The following is an 11,274-nucleotide window of genomic DNA, read 5'->3' as shown; positions in this document are numbered from 1 at the left end:
CGCACGAAATTTGTAAACGAAACGGAAACTGGTCGTAACGATTTCAATGCAGAAATGAATAGATGAAGAGATGAAGAGATGACATGGACAAGGACAACGACTATTCTGTTGCTGCCTTTCATGATGATTGTGTTGCTGTAGATCGTTATGAGCTTTGGGTGCCTCCATTGATGACTGCCAAATCAGACAAATGTACGCAAAAACCGCACAGAAAACTTTTCACCAATGCACTGAGAATCATCACCTCAGGACATTCCCCGATAGTCGTACACTGGAAACTGAAACTACTGGAACTACTGTATCGATTGCTGCTGCATTGAAACTTGGCCTGTTCCTCTTCCTGTATTATACTTCTGATGTCCCCTCCTTGCTGGCCAAGTCCATTGCCTTGTCCATGTTGTGTGCTTTGTTTTGTTGTTGAAACTTGGAGCTGACTCGGCAGCTGCCAGACACTGAACGATTGATGTGCAATAATTATCCAAAGTTGATTTGTTTGTTTGCACGCCCGGCAAAGCGTAAAAGTCGAGCTTGCCAATCGCCCAACCCATTTACTTAAACACCACCACCCCCATTCCCACCGACTACCCCCTTTCGCCCCTTTCTCTTCGCCCACTGCGGTAATACTGCAAATGAGTGTTATTATGGAGACGCCCATTGAAAGTCGTTTGGCAAGTTTTGAGCTGAGTTTTCCATGTGGCTCTTTTGGATAGTTTTTGGCAGTTTCGACGCTCCTCATGATGCTGCTCAATAGATAAGTGCGCTGTTTAGTTTTAAAGCCACAGCATAAAAGTTTTCCATGCTGTCTCTGCCCTCTCCTGCCCTTATTCTGATTCTTCTGCCATTTCTTCATCATCATCTTCAAACAAACAAACCAGCATCAGCAAAGTTTTCCAGCATTGCGGTTTTCTTAAGCAGTTTGATGATCTTAGGAAATGTATAAGATGGAGTACTTATAGACTCACAAAATGCATTTTAATTACATAACAAAATAACTTTTTTGCTAGTGAGCAATTTAAAATATATATCGTATAGTAATAAAATTAAAAATAAAACACTATTGATGGAACAATGTAATTAATTTAAAATATTTACAAAAATTACTGTTAAATTTTTATAATTGGAATATCAAATTGCTAGTTAAGGAACATTTATTTTTTTGAATGTCGTTATGTAACTCTTTTTTCACTTTTTGAATAATTTTGAGTAATTTTAATTATTTAAGGGGGAATAAAATACTCCAAACCCCCTTTAAATATTATTTACACATTACTTATTACCTCTATCAAATTTAAAACTTATTTATCAAATTTACTTTGAAGTGTATTCAGACTTCGTTATAGTTTATATCTATTTTTTGACTAACTTCTGTATACTTGATTCACTTGACTTCAATTGAGAAATTAGTACATTACGTTTTCCTTTGACGCCCCAACAAATAAAACGTGGTATTTATTTGAATTGCTGAAAAGAGTTTACGGCACAAACACACTCACACACACGCAGACACTCTTGGTAAAGTGTAATAAAAAAGAAAACTTTTTGTTAAACTTACAAGCCCACTCTTCAATTCAACAGTTACAACTGTCCCTTCTCAGTTTCCCCTCGGCTTATGCTCCACTTAGTTTAGTTGCTTTTACTGTTGATTTACCTTTAGCCTATTGCATTGGCATTTAGTTGGATGTCTAGTTTTTAGTTTTGTGTTCCATTTGTGAACCGGAAATAAAACACTGGTTTTCGCATCCCAATCCATTCTATCTGAGTCTGTTGTTGGCTCTACGGTTAGAGCAAACGCAATCAAAATACTTTGGCTATACAATTTATTGGCGCAAAAACAAGTTCAATTTCAAATGAAAATCGCTTGGTACAAAGAGCAAGCGAGTAGATAAACAGACGAGTACATATGTATCTACAGGATGTAGGAGACATTCAAGATTCAAATAAATATCAACAATACACACACAGATACAAGTACACCTTTGTCTATGAATCTGCTGTTTGAATTGCTGTGCTGTGCTGTGCTGTGTGCTTCTAATATAGAAAATAGTTGCGAAATATTTTGCCAAGTAGCCCAAGTATCGAGTACAAGCAAGAGAGCCATGTCTAGTGGCAGTTGGCAAGACAAACAATCAGTTAAGAGCTTTAGAGACACACAAGCATACATATATATACACACACACGTACATATATAAATAGATACATTGAAGTCCCTGCTCTTTTATTGAACTTACATAACATTTTAGGTTATGGCCAGGGTTAGAGGACCGGACCCAGGCAAGGACAATGAGGGAATCGGAATATGTTACTGTGATTTCCGTGTAACTTCCTTTAATCTTCCTTTGTATCTGTGAGTGTGTGTGTGTGTGTGTGTTTGTGTGTAATAAATATACGAGAGTGCTTAAGATCAAATCAATTGATAAACAGCATAATAAACTTGTATCCACTATTTACATAAAATTCTCAGTAATAATATTATGCAAAGAGTAAAGCGAGCCAAAAATTCACTCGCACTTCAAGTTTATGCTAAATTGAAGTAGTTTCTCCACAATTTTTGGTCTGCAGGCCATTAGCTGTCCCCTTGCCCCCTCTCTGCTTCTCTTTCTCTTTTTGTACATATTTTGCCATCATAAAATGCTATTTATTTTATATGAAATGCTTTTGATGTTGGCATATCGAAGGCACAAGTCAGGAAATAGCACACATACACTTTGAGAGAGTGATAGAGAGGGAGTCTATGTGGGACAGAGAGCGAGAAAGAGAGAGTAAAGTTTCTCTGCTGTCTTGTCAGTGCAAGATTTGATATGCGAGTGTCATAAATTGTGTTTATTTGGCAGGGGAATATAAGTAGAATACACTCAAACAATCATATAAAGATTGATATAGTACGTATTCATACTCACACTCTAGCTCATATAAAAGTTGGTTCTACGATTATAACAAAGTTACATTAATTACCTTACGATAACGTATTCAGTTAGATGACGTAATCAACTCAAAAACAAACTGAAACAAATCTGAAATGTGTCATAATCATTCAAAGGAAAGCAGTCTGAAAATCTTATGAAAATATATTGGAGAGTTTTTAAAGTTTAGTTAATAATTTTATGTAGCTTTTTATATTGATAGGTAGATGATAGATTTTGTAGGACTACTATAAAAGTTTTAATGATTGTTATATTTGTATATCTCAATCCAGTGTTCTCCTAAGCATATTAGTATCTTACCCAGTTTCAGTTCTTCAAACACCCATATAAACGCAATATTATCATTTAGATGCTCTGTCCTGCCCTTGTCTCTAATATTATGAGCTGAGGTTCGTTTCGTTTACAAAAAAAAAAAAATATAAAAATGAAAATGAAAATGGAAACAATTTCCATAAACCCAATGTCATAATTACTATGACATTTTTCTAATGTCGCTTCCTTGAACGCCTCGATGGGGCGGGGGGAAGGGAGGGAGCAGGGGCTGGGGTAACTGCGATCTGAGCCCGTGGTAGATTTTTGTAGATTGCGTGTCCCAAGTTCATAGGCGCCTTATTACACACTTTAATTTAATAAAAAGCTTGTAAATGCGTGCACACACATGCCCCAGACAGAGGTCTGTTTTTGTCCTCGGGTCGCTGCTACGCCTTTTTATTACATAATGAGACCCAGTCGGTCTTTGGGCAATGGTTATACTTACAGCAAATCCCCTTTCTTGCTCCATTCTCCAACCACCCGCGCCTCATTACATATTCAACTAACGGCGTTGTCAGTTGCTGGTTTCCTGTGCCACAAAGTGCGTGATGCGTGTGCACCTGCAACGCCGCGGCCGCCGAGTCGCTGTGGCTTTGCTGCCTTCGACTTTGACGTGTCGGACATTACAAATTATGGCCAGGAGCAGAAGCAGCAACAGCAGCTAAAGGACCACCATCAATGTCCATTGGCCAGCGGCAAAGTCGACGCGGCGGCAGTTACAACGAGACAATGACGAGCCTCAATGGGGCACAATGACGTTGAGCTGGGTCTCTCTCAGTCAGCAGGTAGATTGTGTAAATGTGGTAAATGTGGCAAATGTGCCACAAACGAAATCGAAAACATAAACGCGACCATTGTAACTCGCTGAGATATCTCTCTGTGGCAAGTATCTGAGGTGTGTTATTTAATTTGTTACGGCAAAGACTTTTTGGGCCTCCGATGAAAGATCCTCTCGCTGGCATACATAATTTATTGTCTGTGTATTTGAAACCTTTTTGTGGTTTTGCGCATTGTTTTCACATTTCGATTAAATAAAAACGATGTTCAGCCTAGAAGTCCCTCACTCTTTTTCTCATCTGCCGCTCTTATGTGTGAAATCTTAAATTGCAGCTATCCGCGTTCAATTCAATTTATTGTTGCGTGAGCTATTTTATAATGCCACTAAAAGGTGTCGTCCCTAGGTCTATTCACAATTTATGGAGCAATGCGGGCGGTCGCAACTGTTTAAAAGTGCGTGCAACGTATTCAAGAATAACAATTAAAATAACTACTTGGAAATTGTATTTCGTTATGCAACGGCGGTTTTAGGGTTTTAGGAGCTGATTGAAATGATTAGTGAATTTGTGGCACATTGTGTGTGGTGAGTATAAGAGGAAGATATGAGAGATAAGACAATTTCCGGAAATTAAAATGTGAATATGATATGTTTTTTAAATTTTATTAAAATAGTTTTTTTTTTTTTTTTTTCTCCGTTTCATAATATACAAATATTTACTTATTCCATACACTTATTAGCATAGTTCATTTATAAAAAATACCATCAAAAAATAATGTTTTTTAAATAGTTTATAGGTGATATTTTTTGGATGTGCGAGAATTAGATGCGAGATGTGCGAGCATTTCAAATTATCTCTATAATAACACCACAGGGAACCTATTTCTCAGCCATAAAGTTGACCACAACAAAAGTATGAGATAAATCTCAACAATTAAACTGCAGGTGATCATTGTTAAATCATTAGAATATCCTTTCATTTGGTTGAAAGTGGATTATAACCTTTTCTCATCATTATTTTAATTTATGTAGGTGACTTGTATCTTGCTGTTTGTCTATCGTAGGTCGGTTAAAGCCTCTTCTTCACAAATCTCATTCAGAAATCGTTGGATGTTATATATTCTTGATATAAATATTTATTATTTACGGATTGACCCCTTTGTTTTTCTTATAATTATTTTTGCTTTGTTACTCTTCCTTTAAGAAAATAAATCTTTACATCTCTTTGGGTGTTTTCTTTCATGAATTTAAATAATTATTAATTTTCCGAAGTCTGCACAATTAATTATCTGCAATCTTACAGCTCACTTTTTGTAATATTCTTCTGGATATAATGCTCATCTTGTTCTCTTTCGCATATCTTTGGATAATTTTATTCCTTAATGCAACTCTTCTCTCCCTCTCTTTATCTGACACACTTCCGAAATAGTACATTAATTTGAATATCTTAAATTCGCGATAGCAATGATTAAAGTGTCTTTACACCGCACTCGGCGGTTGGTTTATGACATTATCATTAACTGAGTAAAAGACCCGCACCCAGAGCCGAACCAATTTACCATCCTGTGTGTGGATAGTGACTCTCCCAACGAAATGGGAAGTCTATATGTATATACAAGAGCTGGTTGTCTGACTGACTGACACATTACTTAACTTCCGTTTCCTGGCCTATACACATACACTTTCATATACATATATATATATAATGTGCATGTATATATACAGACTGGTAGATAATTTCACAGTTCTTTGGACAGACGTGGCTTCGGTGTGGTAGCAGGAACAAAATGCGTGCACGCAGTTCTCGAATCCATTTGGTAAACCTACAACGCGCCAAATGTCAGAGAAATTAAATTTAAACGCAAGGCAACAATCCATCATCTGGTAATTACTGCGTCAACACGCCAACACATGCAGAGCAGAACCCAGAACGGAACCGAATAGAGTACAGAACGGAACGGAACGGAACGGAACAGAATTGAGGTACACGTTGAGCCGCCACCCAAGCAGCAAGTTGAGGAAGTCAAAGGGAAGTTGAGGGAGTTGGCAGGATAATGACTTGACTTGTCATAGCTTCCGCTAAATTTAAGAGATTTTTGCCGAAAGATCAGGCGGGCGTTACCCAAAGACAAGACAAGACAGACAGACAGACGGACAGACAGACAGCTTCGATAGACAGCTGGATAGACAGTGAATGCATCGCCTCATTAGAGTTCTTGGTCCTTGGGATTATTTTTTATCGCACAGTCCGCAGCTGCATTGATTAATAATTTTTGTTATTTTATTCTTATTCTCTCGCACTCATTTGTTGTTGGCCTACGCAATTAAGTTCGAGGCCCACGGGCAACTGTAATTGACGGTGAGAGAGTGGAAGGGCGAGAGAGGGGCGTGGTCGTGTTGAAGCGTTAATGAAATATCAATGGGGTGTTTTTGCTCAAATCGGCAAAACACTTAGTTTACTATTTTTTTTGGTTCGTACTATATAATGCGTTGCAGGGTTGCCTGATGATGTATAACGCCTCCTGTCCTCACTCACTTTACCGGGGATCAACATATTGCCGAGTTTTTGCCACTCAACGGGTGGTGCGTCTTTATTTCTGTTACTTGGGCGGTCGACAGCTCGGCGGGTTCGGGTTCGGGTTTGGGTTCGGATTCAGGCTCGGAGCTAGATGTCAATTTTGCCAGCGGAAACATTCACAAAATGCTTTCAACGCGCAACAACTTGTAATTATGTTGATGTACAACTGAGTGCTACAGGAATCCGGTTGAAGTGTACCATTGATGGACCTGCAAAGGAGCTGCTCCCAAAGTACTAAGTATAACTTATGATAACATAATAAGTCAGAGAATGGAAGACAATTTGTACAAGGAGGAATTGCAAGGATGCTTTTGAAGTTTTCAGCATATTAATTTTTATTTACGATAATTAATTAAAGGTCTCAGTTAATAGATTGAGAATTACATTTTTGTAATGAAGCATACGTTGTATTCTTGTATTTATTTTTATAGTGGAATATCTGTTTTTAAACTGATCATTCAATCAATCAAACTATTGATCTTAATTGAAATTTAATATAAATAATTCAATACTACTTGACGAAAGTCAAAATAAGTGACATCTTAATAGCTTAAGTTATGTATTTAAATGATGGACCCTCTAGGTAAACTTCACTTACAGAGTGTACTTACAGTTGAGCTCATCAGAGCACTTGGTAAATTCCAACAAACTCACATAATTTGTAGTGCATAAAGCCACATACGTAAACTCAGCAGGACATCTGCGGCGCACAAAACTTCCCCATACAAAACTATGGAAAATTATGAAATTATAAATACGTATGTATACACACACACACACACACACTTGCTCACCCACACACACACACATCGCCCCACAAATGTCTGGCCGAGAAAAGTAATTTAATTGTCGCAAAAATGTCGAAAACAGCTTTGGCGTTTTACATTAACATAAAACAAAAAGCCAGAGAAATAATAAGTGGAAATTATAATTACAAGTGCTCACATGTGGTCCCCACAGTTTCGGTGTGCTGTGAGTGTTGAGTTTGAGTCTGCTGCTGAGAGGTTTCTAGGGTCAAAATGATTAAAGTTGCCAAAAATATTTCAAGTTACACTTAATAATTAATGTGGCCAAGGTTAGTCAAAAGTGTCAGATATTTAATATTAAATTATGAACATATAATTTGGACATGTAAAATGAATTGCTCACATATGAATTTCGTTTATATCGATGGTGTTCTTAAAAACGGCAACACCGAACGTTTTTTCAAAGTCAAGTTAAGTTCTTATTAAAGTAACTGAAAGATATTTTTAAATAATACGCAAATAGTTTAATGCCGCTTTAATTTGAAAATTACGTTAAATCTGAAATATAATTTAAATTTTATTTTATAATTTTGTTTGCAATTCAACCGTTTTTCATTGAAAGAGTATAAATACAGATGTAGGAGTAAGCATATCCAGAATTTGGAACTGTTTATTTTATTACTGATAACCATAAAATGTTATAAGTAAGTTTTATAATAAACATTTTGTGCTTTTATCAACCTATAGAATTATTCTTATTATTCTTTCTGTAAATTCTTCAAGTTGCACTGAAAATGCAAAATATTAATAAATGTAAAATAAACAAAAAAAAATATATTTAAAAGTTAACTACAACTTTGACGTTATGATGACAAATATGGGAATACTCTCATAGATTTCTGGTAGTACTTTTTAATACGCATATATTTTAATGGCCATGTGCAGACAACGATTTATGATGCGCCACGCACGCGGTTAATTAGACACACACACATACACACACACACACACACACACAGAGCAAAAAGGAGGCCAGAGCCCAAAGATGGCAATGGGTTAAGAGGGAGGTGAGGAGTACAGCTCATCGTGTTGTCGCTGTCCTTACTGCTGCCGTTATCCTTTTCAATGTCACACAAGAAGCATCATGTTTTTATCTATGCCAACCAAATCGCCAACCCTCAGCTCAGATTTCACATGTGAGAGAGATGCTCCCTCCATGATGGAGGTGGAGGGGCTTCCCCCAACTTTTCGCTTATATCATTTAATCTTTAATATCCTTTCTCAGCGTTGACTTTGGACTTTTTTTCTTGTGTTGCTGTTTGTTGTTTATTGTTGTTGTTATTGTCACGTTGTATGTGACGGCTTGTCTTAGAGAAGGCCTCTATATACTTACATATGTATGGATGTTTTGATATGGGAGTGTGCATGAAGTATATAGTGTGTGTCTTGCCTAGATTTATCACTTGCCACAGTTGCTGTTGTTTTCGTATTATTTGTATACAAAGATACATTCTCTTTGTATGTACGAGTGTATGTAATTTAATGTTTTTGCTTTGGTCCTCCACATGGCTTCTGGACTGCTGCTGCTCGTCTCCGTATTGTCAAAGCTTTTTCCACGAACCTTTTATAGACGCACTCCTCTTGTTGTTTTTGTTGTTGTTGTTTCTGCTGTGTTTGTTTTTGTGCGGCATTAACGGGCAGCAGCAGCAGCCAAAAATATCTTTATGCCTCATAAGTTTAATTTGGCGCAAATTGTTTTTATTTGCAGTCGGCGACGCCAACAACAAAAGCAACTAAGACAAATAAGATTATGTCATTGAACTCACAGACACGGACTCACGGAATACCCTGCAAAATATTAAGACAGTAAAATTTAGTTAGAATAAAGAGCCGTTGTTCAAAGGATCTTTATTACTTCATCAACAGATTAATCCATATATTTCTTGATAAAATAATATCATAATTTTGCTAATTTCTCAAGAATATCAAATTTGTATAGATCATTTCATTCTTAGCTTAGCATACCTTTTCTACTGGCAAGGAATTGCATGTATACAGTCCAAGGAGGTGGGAGAGAGAGAAGGAGGATTGCGAAAAAGAGTTCACATGTGTGATGATACAAAATGGCGTACGCTATTCGTATGCAGACATTTCGCTTGGCACATCTACAAATTCTTTTTGAATGTCATTAGTATAATTGAAAAAGCCATTGGCACAATGCCAACAACAACTGCAACGCCAACAACAATAAGAGCAGCAGCTAACCAATCGACAATCGACAACAACTGAGTTCAAAAACTAACTGTAAACGCCGCCATGCGACACGCGAAATCCAATAAAATTTTGTCCGGGTTTTTTTTTTATTTTTTTTTGGTCTTTTTTTTATGGTAAAAGTTTAGCGACTTTTGCTGCTTTACTATGTTGGTAAAGCGGCAGCCACAACAGCAACAACATGAAAGGTTCTAGGTGAGCATGTATATATGGAAGTATACCCTGGAAAAAAAGAAGGACACCCTGTACGCAGACACAATCACATTAATTTACTATAAGACATTCTAGCGTTAATTTGTACGGCTTGAAGATACTTTTTAGGTGGTACATGGATTTAATGTGCTAATTTTTTTAGTGTCCATCACTTCTGTACTTTTCTGCATATTACTAATTTTTCTTATATTTACTTTTAACTTTTATTTGAATTTATTTTATTAGATATGCTTTCATAAGCATGGTTTATTTATTTATTTTGTCAAAAAGATTCTTTACCCTACACATATGTCGAGTTGCAGGGTATCTAAAAATAAAAGAAATGACAATAACAACAACCAGAAAACGGCTGCAAAGCCAGCCTGCTGTCGAAAAAGTCTATCGAAGGCGACTGTATGTGCATAAATTTCCCGGTTGACATCAGGCAAATGTACATGAGATATTGCCTAGTCCTCGCTTAAGTCTCCGACCTCATCGTCGTCCTAGTTGTAGCCATAGTCCTGTCGTATTCGGAATAGACTCGCAACTGGAAACGTGCATGGATAATGCACGTTGCAATATTTATGCAAGATGCAAGCGAAACGATATGCTAAATTATGTAAGGAGACTATCGAAAAATCGTCTAGCCATAGCAGTTGAGCAATGCGACGATGCAACCAGGTTAATGGATGGACGAGAAAGGGAACGAATTGCTGAGCAGGATATGCAGTTAGCTTAATGCAAGGAGTAGGCGAGTCGATACAGCCAATAATCGTGGAAGGGTAATTGTGTGAGTATCAAGGATCTTAAATTAAATTAAGATCAGGATAGTATACCTAATTTTTCTGTTGTTTGTCAATTTCAATTTATTTTCTTACTTTTCCACATATGAATAAGTAAATTAACGGCTTTATACATTAATATCTATGTAGCAGCTGTAAACAAAAATTGATTTTTAGTTTTCTACGTTTTCTCTCTTCCATTTTAAACCAACAACAATTATCTTCATTTTACAATCATCCTAATTACTATGACTTAGTATGTCAACTAAAGATCAATCATTGATCCCTTACATTACTTCCAAATCATTAAAGATGACCCAAGCCATTAGAAATCTGTGAGCACCCTCATGAAAGAATCAAGAAATTTTACTAACCGTCTGTCAGTTTTTATAAATCGTTTAGCCCTTATGCCACACGGAAGCCGCAGCCGCAGCAGAAAACGCTGCAACAATTTCACTTAATTAATTTTTAATTAATTTTTATTTAATTTTTATTTTCTTTTCTTTCTGTTGGTTATAAAATTTTGAAACTCATATGCAAAGCAAAGCCAAGCAACCCTCACACAGAAAAGCCAAAATAAATCTCCGACCAATCTGTTCGGTTGTGCACGGTTTTTATCAAAAACAGTCCAAGCAAATGAAAAACTGAACACAGAGTCATCCATCATCATTGCACGCCCTGTGACCCGCCCCGCCCT

This window comes from Drosophila innubila (genome assembly GCF_004354385.1).
Source record: "Drosophila innubila isolate TH190305 chromosome 3L unlocalized genomic scaffold, UK_Dinn_1.0 0_D_3L, whole genome shotgun sequence".
NCBI lineage: Eukaryota > Metazoa > Arthropoda > Insecta > Diptera > Drosophilidae > Drosophila > Drosophila innubila.
The sequence above is the reverse complement of the archived record's forward strand: the minus strand, read 5'-3'. Positions refer to the sequence as shown.